The sequence below is a fragment of the Sycon ciliatum genome, chromosome 11, assembly GCF_964019385.1.
Source record: "Sycon ciliatum chromosome 11, ocSycCili1.1, whole genome shotgun sequence".
In the NCBI taxonomy this organism is placed as follows: domain Eukaryota; kingdom Metazoa; phylum Porifera; class Calcarea; order Leucosolenida; family Sycettidae; genus Sycon; species Sycon ciliatum.
Window position 1 is genome coordinate 1,051,384 of NC_088653.1, and position 15,151 is coordinate 1,066,534.

Sequence of the window (15,151 nt, forward strand, 5' to 3'; positions counted from 1 at the left end):
TCTCAGGCGGGAAGTGGCATAGTGCGTACAACTGAGCTGCAGTTGTGCAGAAAGAGACCTGCTTGAATCCTGCGTGTACGCACCACATCACTAAAATGATGTAATCACGGAATTCCGCCGTGACAGCAACCCATCCGAGCTGCACACTCTGGTTTTCATGTACTCTGGACATAACTAGTCCCATCATATTTCCATTGTACTGGTAGTCAAGTAGTCATATGCGGATAATGCCGGCCGAAAAATTGGCAGAATTCTGTACTTTTTTGGTAAGTTTAATGCATGTTTGGCATGTGGATAAAGAAATGGAGCAGAATTCGAGGAATTGCCCGTCATCAGGTTTGTATGGTTCTGCCAATGTCACTACTTTTCGAGCAGAATCTGCCAACTTTTTGAGCATTATCCGCATACCCCTAAGTGGAGTACAGTCGGATGTTGAAATTTCGGTTTTCCACAACTCGTCTTCGCTTAGCTTCTTCTCTCTTTTTTTTTTAAGAACTCGGATTGTACGCCACAGCCTAGTGAGCCAAGAAACTATCAAAAAAAAACAATAATAGCAGTCAACAGGCTCTACATGAAAAGGGGAAATTGAGGCCGGGGCTTGGAAACTTGTGCCCACCTTATTTTTTCTTTTGCCGAGAGCTTTCTTTTCCCATATTTTTTCTCCTTTCCAATTTTTCCCATTCCTGCGTTACTTGGACCTCATTCGCTTCCTTGTCATTGGACAAACGCAAATAAACACAAACAATGATGCATGGGCGCGCGGTTACATGTATTTTCAGGTACTGGGGTTCCCAGCTGTGACCCAAAGAGAACATTTTTTTGGATTCTGGTTTTCCAACTGCAATGCAAATCCTTGAGCTTACAATTGATATGACTACTTGCAGATCTACAAGTGTACAAGGACAAATCAGAGAGGTTGCGCACAACGATAATTCGTTAGATTTCGACTGTCCGGGTTCGAGTATTGAAAGCTGCTCCGAAGATCCGTCCAAACGCAACCGAAACAGAGCAGATCTACGTAAATATGTTGCGTTACCTGGCGTACTTAAATACTGATATTTTACAACTCACTGTCTTGCCTCTTCGCACCCGCGCAGCCGCCGCGTCGACCCACTACGAAACTGCGAGTCGTGCGCAACCTCACGGTTTGCGAATATTCGTTACCTTTTTTCGTTAAAAAAAAGGCGCTACGAATTTTCGTTTTGCGCAATCTCTATATCGATGCACATGTGAAACTCAAGTGCGCTAGCCGCCCTTCCTGGGCCATCATGTGCTCATGCGGTAGTCCTGCTGATTTGGTGTTGTGGAGCAGTTCGTCTTTCTCGCCATGTCGGGCTGTTGTTCAGCAAGTGACACTTCGTGGCGGCTTCATTCGAGTTTCTGCGGGGGCAGGGGTTATTCCGATGATGGCTCAGTGCTGGTAGCATAGTGTAGCAAAAAGGCTTATGGGACGCTCCTTGTGTGCTTTCCTGCCGCAAGGTTGGATTCGACTAGTGCATGGTCGTTTGAGCGTTCGAAACTTGAATATTTCCGTGTGATGGTTAAGTGGATAACTTCATTCAAGATCACTCGTTGGCGTTTCGGCAAATGATGTAGTACACTATGGCGGTGGTCAAGCCCAAATTTCAAGACGTAGCCTCGTTGCTAATGGCCCTCGAAGATGGCCTTCGTAAAGGCCGCCATTGGGTAAGTTGAATTGTTCGATTCGCTCCAGGGACTCAGCAAGTCGCCAGTGGAAAGTTGGATGGCTCAACATCACTACAATACTAGGTTACTTTGATCAGTGTGCAAACGTACTGCCATCGACATGAAAATCCAGGCGAATGACCGGGTTGGCGCCCTCAGCGTGTAAAGAACGTTGCATGCAGTGCACATGTTGATCCGATGCGACCAGCGCGCTGCATGCAGCGCATAAATGCGTGTGTACCGCATACCCGGAGCTGCATGGCCAGTGCCCTGGGGCCGCTAGACCTGCGACCAGATTTTCATGTCCACAACGGTAGTTTGATTGGTTGTGCTGTGTGGTGCTCATTTCCTTCATCCTTGCGAAAATGTGTATGAATTTTCGCACGAGCTTTGTGTTCTGCACATTTTCGTAGTTTGCACGCACGAAGTGCACATACTCCATGACCCAATCATCTCACGAATCTTCCTACGAAAGTTCATTTCGTGTTCCCCGCAAGTTTCGCGTCCAAAGTTGCGAAAGTTCGTGCGGAATTTCTCACTTCGTGACCTAGAGCGAAAGTTCGTACACATTTTCGTTTTGCAGAACCTCTCTACTTAGCAACAATCATGGTATTGAGGTGCAAGGAAGCCATAACGAGAGAACATGAAACTAAAAATGTGCGCAGCGCATCAACATGAAGATAAAATCAAATCGCCATGTATGCCTCCAGTATCTGGTTTGAAGCAGACTTGTAATGTCATCCGCCTTTAATACTCGTGATTTTCAATCTTTAACTCGTGGAACGTTTCACTGCACGTTTCACTGCACGTTTCACCGCTCCCTTTTCAACATACAGCACAGAGTAGTGCTATACAAGCATACACGACCAGCTTGACAATTGCCTCAGAAATGCATACACGACCAGCTTGACAGTTGCCTCAGAAATGCATACACGACCAGCTTGACAATTGCCTCAGAAATGTTTTAACTAGCTTTTGATATTTGGGTTAGATCGATAAGTAGGCAGGAAATGCTCTCGAGCAAGGGATTTGTTTGTTTGTTTTATTTTACTTCACCAAGTGAACAGGCAATTCTGCCTTCTCACCAGGTCCACAGACCTAGGGCGCGTTTGGTTGGTACGAACTAGAACAGGATTCACCAGAACAGTGCGTTTGGTTGGGACTGCACCTGTTCTGGGTCGGCCAGAACATGTTCTGCTTGCTCCGGCCTCGAGGCCTCGAGGCTTGCTCCGGCCTCGAGGCCGGAGCAGACCGAGCAGTTTCACTTTTCACGGTGAAACCTGCCGGGAATATCGATTTTAGGCCCAAATGATCACGTGCAGACTCTTTTCGGTGGGATTCGTTGTACCGTACAAAGTGACCATGGTGACCCATACGCATTTTGAAGAATGCACCAAGTTTGGCACATTTTTCACAAAAATGTGCTCTGTTTCTGGAGCACCGTTTGGTTGACATGAGGCTGCTCCATGTGCACCAGCTGTTCGGTCCTGTTCTAGATCGTACCAACCAAATATGAATATATCGTATCTGGATATTAATATATCACCAATCCCTTTCGCCACCTTTGTAGCTGACACATTTAGCGCAAACACAGCACGGCACAGTATATTTGCTGCTCCTTTGTAGAGTGCACATCATTGCAAACCTGATGAGGGCTATATGCCGAAACGTTGTTTTAACTACGAAAATGTGTTCGAACGTTGCAGTGTAAATAGAAGGGAGCGAGTCCGCTCCATCTGTAATTCTTTATGATTAAAAATGATGCAAAAGATTATGTGAAAGCGGATACAAATAATTGAATCACGAGACGTGGACATTTAGGTTGCGTTTGGTTGGGCATTTTCAGAATGTAAATGACAACCATTCTGGAACGGGAATGGGTAAGAATCACCTGACCAAACAAACGTGCCAGAATCAACTAGGAATCAATTGACAGAACAATTCCATGATGTCGTTGTGGAAGGGCGGGTCTCTTCTTCTTTTTCCTTGAGAGAGTCAAGTGTAGTGCATGAGTCGAGGCACTTGAACCTGATGCTACATTGTTTGGCTCGTGGCAACCATTATCATTTTTGATTCCAGAATGAGAATGCTCATTCCAGCATGTGAGGTGGAATGATCATTCTCCAAATAGAATCATTCTCAGCAATTCCGATTCTGGAATGGGACCAACCTAACGCACTTTTTTGACCAACCAAACGGGCGAGAATGATTCCGAGTGATTCCAAGTGATTCCCATTTGAGAATGTGACCAACCAAACGTAACCTTAGTTGCGGATATTATTGCCCGACTTGTTGCTTTTCTTCACTAGTTTGAGGGAAAGAGACAAACGGGAAAAGTCTGAAGAAAAAATTGACTGTCACCACCAGGACTCGAACCAGGGACCCTCGCTTGTAGCTAGCGATGCTCTAACCACTGAGCTATGGTGTAGTCGTCATCCCAGCAGAGACTGTTCAACATTTTCTTCAGACTTCGTAACTTGTTGCTTTTCTTTGCTATTAACCCTTTACCGGCAAGTGCATTTTGTATATGAAATCCATAACATTGAGAAGGATGCCAATACCTCACAACGAGGGAACATTTTGTATGTGCAAGTTATGTTTTCTTGGAAGTCTGGTACTACTTCTTGACGATGGAAAAAATTATTTTCACATACCACACACATACGCTACTAAATTGGCACCTATACGTCTAAACACAGAAATTGTACACAATGCAAATCGTCAGACTCCGAAACTGCCAAAACAAGTCGACTTCAGAGCGGAAACGAACGCCATAGCCATCACAGACTTCAGTGGCCGTGCCTCACTCGCAATTGAGAGCAGCATCGCCCCAAAATCCCTGTCCGATGGCTCCGTAAGGTCGTGCGCAAGTCGCGCAGCGCTGCCGTCACTCAGGTACGTAGAAAGTCGATGGCCTAAAATTCCGTCTCTGGAAGACTGTCGACACGGGGATCACTCTCCATGGCTTCCACACCGTAAGCACCATCAGATTCTTCTAGTTACATCATGACGACATCGTCTTCAGCGGCTGGAGCTCCCGATATTTGCGTGAGAATGTACTTGGCGTGCGCTCCGCTCCGCAATTTGAAATTCGCTTGCATCGGCGGCTGGAACGAAGTATTTATCTACCTGTCGTGGGTCCCAGAGCCCCTGTGTCAGGGCCACGGGAAATCCCCGTGGGCTGATGCTTCCTGTCATACCAGGCATGGTTTTAGTATGCATGTCGAATGCGTCGTTTACGACGCATTCAAGTATGGGGCTGCCGGTAAAGGGTTAATAGATGACTTGCACAAATGACCAGTGCTCTGCGAAAACCGACCTTAGGTGCTATTTTGGCGAAATTGAGTTTGTGCTGGGTTGTTGACCCATGACCCTTTCTTCAACTTCTAGTGAAGTTTTAGGTGGATTGCATACATATTCAGTTAGATACAATGACAATTTCTTTGCACTTTTCCTGCAATTTTTGGAGGAAAAATAGCAAAAATCCAGGATTTTATGCTACATTTTGGAACCAATGCAGCGAAAATTCAAGCAGGATGATTGCAACCAAACTTTGCAGAATAAATCTGTATGTCCTAAGGCTCAATAGGAAAGGTTTATGATGGCATTGGATCTTCCTGTTGTGGAGATAGACACATTCTATCTCTGTTCTGTGGATGGTGTTGCTCACGAATCTGGTGGAAGAGGTATTTGGCTCTGGTTGAGGATATGCCAGCCGGAGTGATGCGTAGAGGCAGGTGCAAAGTAGTGAAGAAGCTAGGATCAATGCCGAATTAAAGAATATTGATAGTTTTATCTGGTACTGGTAGTTAGAACATCTAGTTATGTCTACATCAGCCGCACACATTGTTTCGTAATCGGTGATATCATGGCAGTCTCTTTTCCAAATCTTGCCAAACGTACTGTATGCAGCTTTGCCACCAGGCTTTGTGAACGCCTGGTGAACAAGCTTCTTCGTAGTGATACTGCGCAAATACATGTAGGTTGGTACTGGCTTGTTGTGTCCATGTAGAGCCGCAGGTTAAGGGAGGCCATGAACTATAGCATAATACTAGCATAGCATAATGCTCTATAAAATGCTTCAGCTCCACAACATCTTCCACAGGCAGTGCATTCCAGAGTTCTGTGTTGGGCTGATTACACTTGCACTGACAGCAGCCAGTAGATTTCAGCACCCAGGGCTTGATCCTGGAGGCACACACAAAGACTTCCTGACATGCATGTACATGACTTCCACACCAGCCACTGACTGAACTTCAGTAGTTCAGAGTAGTATTGTTGAGCCCCATCTATCACATCTCCCAGCATGCTGGACGCGCTGGGTAGCCTCACCATGTCTCCTGAGCACGTCTAGCTTTCCGCCTACACACAAGCAGCGATCTGTCTTGATCAGAATCTGCGCTGTGTGTGCTGTAAGTGCAAGCAAGGTTTCAAGTGTCACGCTCTTGAAGCAGCACCAGTGCGGAACACCTACAGCGCTTGTCAAACTTGTCACGCACCTCCTGGATTGTAGACAGTACTTGAACCGATTTTTCTTGGTCTGCACTCTGTATATTGCCGGCATTGAGGGGCTGGGCTGGTGGCAGAACCGAAGCCTGATCGAAATTCTCCTCCGCATCACCTGATCACCGTCCAGCTCGATCAGCGTTACGTCCTGCGATTCCACATCCGACTCTCCTCGGCACTGCTGTCATCAGAACTGCGATTGGACCAGGCCAAAAAAATGACTATTCATCGTGAAGGAGTTCGGCTAAAACCTCTGGGGAGAAGACCACAGCAATTTGAGCTAGCGATTGTCTTCTGCTTCGTTCCGCCATGACTCTCACCTTGTAATCTTCAAAAATCGACAGATCGTGACGTTTCGTTCTTTTTCTCGAAAAAATTACGAAGCACCTAAGGTCGGTTTTCGCAGAGCGCGGGTCAAATATTGTCTGGGTTCGAGACGGGGCGAGTGGACTCTGACTTCCCCACCTTTTGACTTTGAGTTCGTGACTTTTGCTGTTTGCCTGACGATCACTGCGCTAGTTTTTTTGGCTAGAAAGTAGAGTTGTTTTGATTCGGCTTGCATCGTCATCCCGAAGCGCTGCTGCACTCCTGAATGCACTAGCAGACGAGAGATGGAACTGAGGCTCCCATTCCATACGTTCTTTGTCGAGCCGGCCGGCCGGGAGGCAGAAAAATGAGGGAATATTATTTTTGCAATAAAGAGTGTAATAGATGCAGACATGGCCAGACAACAAGCCATGTCTGCATCTATTATACTCTTTATTGCATTAATAAAATTGCTTTCTCCACGCCGACTCTTTGAATATTATTTTAGTATCATTGGTGCAGGCTGCAACAAGCACGTCGTGGTCCTGAAGTGTGACTACTTGCCCGCAGTGGAAGCGAAGTCAAGCACAACGGAAGTTTGTGGACGTCTGAGAAAGAACTCAATTCCCTTTGATTCAGCTGCACTAGCTCCAGAGCGACCCTCTCCTGAGGACTGACTGCGAAGAGGCCAGGAACCTGCCGAGTCACGAGTGGAAGCCCAAACCACGAAAATGAAGCGTGGAAGGACTGAGTGTGAGAGCCAGATGGCCGTTAGTAGTACATACACTTAAAGATAGTAGTATCTGAGTTGAAGGAGAGAACAAGTGTGCTGGAGAAACGCTGCGAAGTCCTCAGGCCTGATGTGAACTAGCTACTGTTGAAGTCTCACTTGTTCCGATATGAACATTTCATCAGCCCTGACCGTAGGCTTTGAGCAGCTGTATCTATACTTGGACTTAGGCCAGAGACTTAGCATTGTACACCTTTTTGAAGCCATATGTATGCAATGCCTAGCTCTAGTGAGAAAGCAGTTTGGCGCAGGCTCGCAAACTATGATTGAATCAGGGAGTGGTGGAAAGTCACAATATACCTCTCCATGATTAGCTGGTAATGACGACGATGCGGCTCCGACTGGGTGTCATGGGAAAGTAACTTCATACTTGTTTATTTGCAACGAGGCAACGGTACCCCATGTACTGAAGACATGATAGAACTACATTTATTCTCCTCCTGGGAGCAGGTGGAACAAATAATGCCGGAGTGTGTCTGATACACATCACAGTCAGATGAGTGTGTTCATTACCGTGGACACAGAACTACGCTGCAAGGTACCTTCTGCGTTGGACCTACAGTTGAGCCACTACTCTTCTTACAAATTCCATACTGGGCTGAAAGGATTTGGTGGAGCATCATCAACCAGTGCATTCACCTTCATCATACACTGGCTCTGTTGCCTACAGTAGTTCACATTTTGACGGGGCGCCCTGGGACGATACGGAAGGAGCGGCGGGAACCATTGGAGTGCTCATGCTGCTGGTTAGCGGAGACGGATGTGTGTGTCAGGAACAGGAACGCGACCGCACTACTGTACAGATCAGGAAGCGATGGAAGAGTTGAACCTTCCATGCCGTGTACAGGGACACAGGCGTAAAAATGGCTACATTTCGAATTTGAACTGGCGATGGCATTGTGTGGCAACGAACACAACTGCAACTGTTCAAATTTCAGCATTTCGAACATTATGCTTCCCATGATAACTCACCGAATGGCTCCCATGACGGAGTTGGACAATACCAGGCTAGAATTATCATCTGCTGTATATATGGATAGTTCTTGAGTTTTCAGATGAAGTGCTTTATCTTTTACTTGTCGTTCCTTTAGAATGGCACAATGTCCATGGCTGCTTTCTTGTCTTGTTGTTGTATACTTTATTTATAGTGGAAATCAAAACACGGTGCCCGCACTCAGTGAAGCCTGGGTGCACAGGGTGCACTTGCCCTGTCTCACTTGCGGCTCGGATCTTTGTGCAAGTCATCTATTAATCCCTGTGTCTCCATCGGAGTCCATCATTGCACTCCTGATGAGCCGTCTTTTTTCCTCTTTTCGTAAATCTTTGTGCAGCTGTTAAATGTAATGTACCTACAATTGCTAATGGTAAACCTACCAAGGGGGTAATCTCATTCGGAGAAATGGCTGCCTATTCTTGCTCTCACAATCTTATCGCTGTGGGTAATGCCAGTTGCATGGCTGATGGAAATCTCTTCTCGGTTCCTTACTGCGGTTGTAAGTCATGTTTGAAATACATCGGCACGTCGTCCCTACACCCCTGTGTCTTGCTCTGTGTTTGTCTTCATATGTCTCTTGGTAGAGCTGGAACTAAGTGTTCGGTTTCGGGCACGACACCTGATTGTGCACACCTTAAATCCAGAATGAAACTGTTGCTCATTACGGCTTGCATTTGAACGTCGCCATGGCAAAAGAAACGATCGAGTCAGGTTCTCACTTGTCTTCCTGGAATATCTTCAAGCACGGTATGGCTCCGATAAAGCCAACAGTAGCTCAAGTACTAATGGACTGGATATGTCACCGTAGATTTCTTTGCTTGCGCTCTTCGAGCTTTTCATCCTGTGCATGAGCCAGTCTCCGAAACCCAGTATCTTATCAATTACAGGCAAACTTCTCACAGCTCAAGTGCTAATGTGTTGGGGATTGAATTGCGAGGATGATAAGTATTTGAAAACGATTACATCATGTTATCTGCTTCTCTATGTGCGTCTACCTAGATTCGTCATTGACCGGATACAGATACTGTTCTGACGTTGGTGCAGTCCTGCAGCGGACACACGATCACACGCTTTTCAACTTTTCAGTCGGCCAAGAAATATGCAGGCTACAAAATGCCAGGTTACTAAGTCCGGAAGCGTACAGGTCGGGATGCACGCGAACATTGCTCGGTGCTACCCGCATTGCCTGGGTCAACCAGTTTGAGGATGGAGAAAACGATAGGATTGCGTTTGTCACCGGAACACCGGCCCACCCTATTGACACTCGTTTCGTGAACGCGCCAATATACGTCGTGTGCGAAATAGGTAAGTGAAGTACTCCAATCACTGAAAGGTTTAACCCTTTGCCGGTCTAACTCAATGTATGTGAGGGGTGGTCACGCAAATACATGTACACACAACCAGCAATAACCATGTGATGTAGGTATGGGTAAACCATATATTTTCAAAATCTGTATGCCTGAACGCATCCAGAGAATTCAAATATGACTAGGTCCAAGCAAGGATAGGGCCCATGGTAGCCCTTCAAGTTGAGAGAAAATACAATTGCGAATGAAATACACGAATATCACAGCACGAAGGGCATACCAAGTTCGTGATGGAGCTGAAGTCGTACGATAAACAATCAGGTAAGGGCTACGTCTTTACAAGAAATGTAGGCTCTCTACAATACCGCCATTGAACACCAACACCTCGCCATCGGCGATACGTCAGCAGCAGCAATTCCCATTCCACGATATCGCAGCTTCGGTTTGTTCATCTCAGTGCTGCTCGCGTCAGATTCACTCTCGCTCAGATGAGCACTCAGGCGCGAGCTTACGCATGCCGTGATTCTCACGGCCAGGCGAATCAGCTGATCACACCTGACGAGTCCTTGTGACAGTCGCTGTCGCCGTGTCGGCAGCAAGAAAGCTTCCTCTCTGTTTGGAAATTTTTGTTTCTTCATTCGTGGACGATATATTTTTGAACTAGCAGGACTCAACGAGGCTTTTTTTCTCAACACACTACACTGCAAAACCTCCCGGGAGATCCAGGCTGGACTGGTGGTGTTACTGCTCCCAGAACGCTTGTCAAACACGGCCCCAAGAGATGCACTCGCATTCTCTAAATGCACGCATGGCGGATGGTCGTCTTTTCCAATTTCAACAAACTTCAGTCGATCGATACGGCAACAATTTGTATGGTAAGCATGGTTGTTTTGTACATCGTCAGAAAGCCTTGGACCTCAGCTACGCGTAGAGCCCCATTTTAGCTGTCTCCTAGCAATAGGACCCCAAAAAAATGAGGGCCAAACGTACTGATACTATAGTATCGGTTCGCTTATGGTAGACCGGTAAAGGGTTAAAGGGGAAGTTAAGGCAAAAACGAGAGAGCTTGGAAGTTCAGGGCCCTACGCTATGCTTTTTTGCCTTGATGACCTAGACAAAAAAAAGCATAGGGATGTTATAAATTCTTTAAAAAATTCCTTTTTTTAAAGACATAACCTGGGATTCGAACCCACACTATCGCGCTCTGCATGCATCCCCCGATACACTTCGCATACATACTAATTCTTCCAAGTTGCTTCACGTTATGATCTTGCGTTTGAAAGCCCTATTTGAATATTGCGGGCAGCTGTATGTGGCCAGCTGTGTTTGATGGTACGGTACGGTAGGGATAGGTACGGGACAGGTACAATCGAGGGTAATACGACACCGTCTCCCGTACCGTACCATCAAACACAGCTGGCCACATAACGTGAAGCAACTTGGAAGAATGGGTATGAATGCGAAGTGTATGGATTGCATGTAGGGAATGCATGTAGGGCGATAGTGCGGGTTCGAATCCCAGGATATGCCTGAAAAAAATAGGAGAATTGAAAAATTTATAACATCCCTATGATTTTTTTGCCGTCAGATACGGGATAGCGCAAGGCGTGACACAAACAAACCAACAAACACACAAATACCAAATTAAAGCTGTGTGGACCCTGGCTAGCGCCAGACGTTCCTGAAGTAACGTCTTCTACATAGCTAAGGGAATTAAAATTTCACCAATTGTAGTCTTCGGGGTGTTGGAATTGTCGTTAAAGGGGAAGTTAAGGCAAAAATTAAAATTTCACCAGTTGTAGTCTTCGGGGTGCTGAGTCGAATGGTCTTGGTCCGAGAAAGCTGAGACGTTCCCTTCCTACTTGAATCCCAATCGAACTCGCGCACTTCCACCGAAACTGGGTGACTGCGCCCTACTAGATGGGCATTTGTATGCAAAATGTCACTAAAAGCGCCGTTTCGTTCTTATAAAAGCATGGATGACCGCGATTGGCCCACATGTTGTAGTCTTTTGGATGCTAAGTCGACTGGTTTTGGTCCGAAAAGGCTGCGATGCAGCGTTCCTCCTTTATTCCCAATCGAACATGGTTGAACAAGCGGTCACGTGCTCCTGCGTACACCAGTCAGCTGGTCACCGTGCCTGCAGGGTACAACTTACTAGCCTGTTTGACCTTTTTTGGGTGCAGTCCTGTCACTCGAGTTGAACCTTGGTGTGAAAGTTGTCGCCTGCTGGCACGGTGACCAGGTGATTTGGGCACCCAGGAGCACGTGACCACTTGTTCAACCATGTTCGATTCGGAATAAAGGAGGAACGCTGCATTGCAGCCTTTTCGGACCAAAACCAGTCGACTCAGCGTCCAAAAGACTACAACATATGGGCCAATCGCGGTCATACGTGCTTTTATAAGAACGAAACGGCGCTTTTAGTGACATTTTGCATACAAATCCCCATCTAGTAGGGCGCAGTCACCCAGTTTCGGTGGAAGTGCGCAAGTTCGATTGGGATTCAAGTAGGAAGGGAGCGTCTCAGCTTTCTCGGACCAAGACCATTCGACTCAGCACCCCGAAGACTACAACTGGTGAAATTTTAATTTTTGCCTTAACTTCCCCTTTAACTACAATTCCAACCTCATCACAACACCACTGAATTTTCGTTTCACCTGTGGAAATGGGGTCGCCATTTCTAAATGGTATTCTTATGTCGTGTCACCCCTATAATACCCCTATACTACCCCTATAATACTTCAAAAGTCCAAAAGTATTCATGGCAGGAAACACCCCAACTCTGCTTGGTGCTACCAATTGTGTTGCCATTTTGACGCAATTACTGACTGTATTATGTTCCGGTTACGTTGGTGGACAGTTAGTCGTAACATTTTCTCCTTCACCTTACTCATCGTGCCTAAATTCATTCTTGTCTTAAAGGAAATTCCAGACAGGCACCATCGCCTTAGGCTGCGTTTACACGACAACGCACGGCCAGTTTTCGTTTTCAGTCCCGCATTTTTTTGTTTTTGTTTTCGTGCGTTCACACGTTCAAAGGTGATCCGAGGTGGTCTCCGTTTGTATCATTTTTGCGCGTCTACTCGGGAGCAAAGGATCCGCAAAAATTCGTCATGTGCAAGTGTTGTCATGGAAGCACCAATCACACTCAAGCAATAATTGAGAACAGGCCACAAAACAACACTGGTCACATGTCGAAAATTATAAAAACATTTTTTTAATTGTCGGATCCGTGTAAATGGCCGAAAACGAAACACACGTGACGGAAAACGAGTCCAGCATACCGTTTCGACTGTTTACACACCCAAATTTATCCGGCAGAACATTTCCGTTTTCAAATTCTTCCACCTCGGCCAGCGTTTTGGTTTTCTTCCGTTTTGGTGTACAACTTTTTCGTTTTGCTCTTCGTAAAGTGTAAATGAACCATGCATCCGAAAGGCTTTTCTTGCGTTTTCATCCCCAGCGTTGTCGTGTAAATGCAGCCTTAAATTGTAGCAAGTGTGCGACACATGCTGAACTCCAAGCAAGACTATCTTAGTCGAAATAAGACAACGCAGATAGAGAAGACAAAACATGACTGGGAGCATATGGCAAAAATCCTCGGCTCGTCACACAGCACACAATGCTCCGCCGAGATGTATTATAAAGAAGTTAAGGCAAGTTGCACCTACTCTTTAAGCCATGCTTAGCCCGCACTCTCCATACATGACCAGTGACTGAACGCACGATATCCTGGTGGTGCTCAGAATAGCAAATTGCTGGAGACTCTGGATGAGTCACCCGTGGAGGAGTCCAATGCTTTTAAAGATTTGTTTGTTTGTTTGTTTAGCTTTATTTTACTTCACCAGAAGCACAGTCAAAATCTGCCTTCTCACTGGGCATATTGTCACAGTTCTCGCAAAATGATGAAGGTGGTATGAGAAAAGGAGGAAGAGGAAAATACAATCAAGAACAAGGCAAAAAGAAAAGACGGAAACAAATCGATGAGGGAGTACTACAAGTAACTAATTGGAATTTGATGAATTTTTCATGAAAATAATGCAACGCATGCAAAGGTTCCAGGGTTGAGGGAGGGTTGCCTGCATCTTGTTCCTTACATCCCAACCTGAGGACCAATGATGACCGGAACGATTATTATCTTTTGGTTCCGAATCCTCCTGAGCGCTGCTTGGGGCGGGTACTGACTGATTTTCTCCAGCACCTTCTCATTGACACTGTGATCAAATGGGACGTTCACATCCAAGAGTAGTGCCCTATCATTCTGAAGCAATGCCATGTCTGGTCTGTTAGCCTTCATCACTCAATCTGTGTGTTTGGAATCTTACTGCTAGCCAACCCATGTTATTACTTCCATACTTCCCCGATAATAAGTTACCCTCGATAATAAGTCGCACCCATAGTTTCAGAACATAAGATTCTGATATAATTAGTCACTTCGGTTGTAAGTCATGCTCAATTGTAAGTAGCACCCCCCCCCCCCCTTTGCCCTTGAATAATAATGTAAAAGGTGTGACTTATATTCGGTGAAATACGGTTATATAAACGTCGTGACTCTTTTCGGATTCAGCTCTTGCAGTAAGGTGTTTAAATGTGTTATTATTGTGTGTTGTCCTTTTGTTAACAGCTTGTTCCGCTTCAGCTCTTATCTTCAACATATCAGCGAGTGGCATTATAACTTGTAAACCAGGTTATGAGTACCTTCACCTTCATGCACACCATCTATGTGAACCCTGTACACGTATGTATCCTTGTTTGTTGGAAGCAACAAAATTCAATTACTCCATAAAGTATCCATTCAATCCGGGTGATCACCAGAGTGTTTATAATTGCGTGACCTGTACTCCGCCAATGACTTACACGTCTTTTTTTATTTACCCTCCATCAAGCAACTAAAATTATGATGTAACATGATCACGTGTTTGCGGCGTCTGGATTGCAAAAAGACTGAGCACGAGTTCTGTCAGATTTTTTTCGTTTTGCCGCTTCGTTATTAGAGATTTGCTTGGGAAACTCGGTGGGAATTGTTGTTTGTACTACTGCTTGATTTTTTTTAAATTGCATCATGCCAAGCAATATTCACTGTTCTCCTCATTCTGTGTACAGCTGTGCAATGCAATGTAACTGCTATTGCTAATGGTACTTTTGACAGGGCGGTCATAAACTTCAGAGAAACCGTTACCTATTCTTGTGCGGTGGATCAAGGGATTGTGGGCGATGCCACGCCAACTTGCCAGGCTGACAGACAACTATCCTCCATTCCTTACTGTGTGCAATGCCATGTCCCTGCTATTGTCAACGGTACTTTTGACAAGGAGGTCATAAAATATGGAGAAACCGTTACCTATTCTTGTGTGGAGGATCAAGGGATTGTGGGCGATGCCACGCCAACTTGCCAGGCTGACAGACAACTGTCCTCCATTCCTTACTGTGTGCAATGCCATGTCCCTGCTATTGTCAACGGTACTTCTGACAAGGAGGTCATAAAATATGGAGAAACCGTTACCTATTCTTGTGTGGAGGATCAAGGGATTGTGGGCGATGCCACGCCAACTTGCCAGG

At 45.8% G+C, this 15,151-nt stretch overlaps 1 long non-coding RNA gene across 1 annotated transcript; it reads left to right on the forward strand.

Moving 5' to 3' along the window:
* The first annotated feature begins 9,527 nt into the window (after positions 1–9,527).
* LOC135827756 (uncharacterized) lies at positions 9,528–14,832 on the forward strand. Its single transcript, XR_010555546.1, has 3 exons — positions 9,528–9,587; positions 14,217–14,330; positions 14,696–14,832. It is a non-coding gene; the product is annotated as an uncharacterized LOC135827756 (long non-coding RNA).
* Positions 14,833–15,151: the final 319 nt, after the last annotated feature.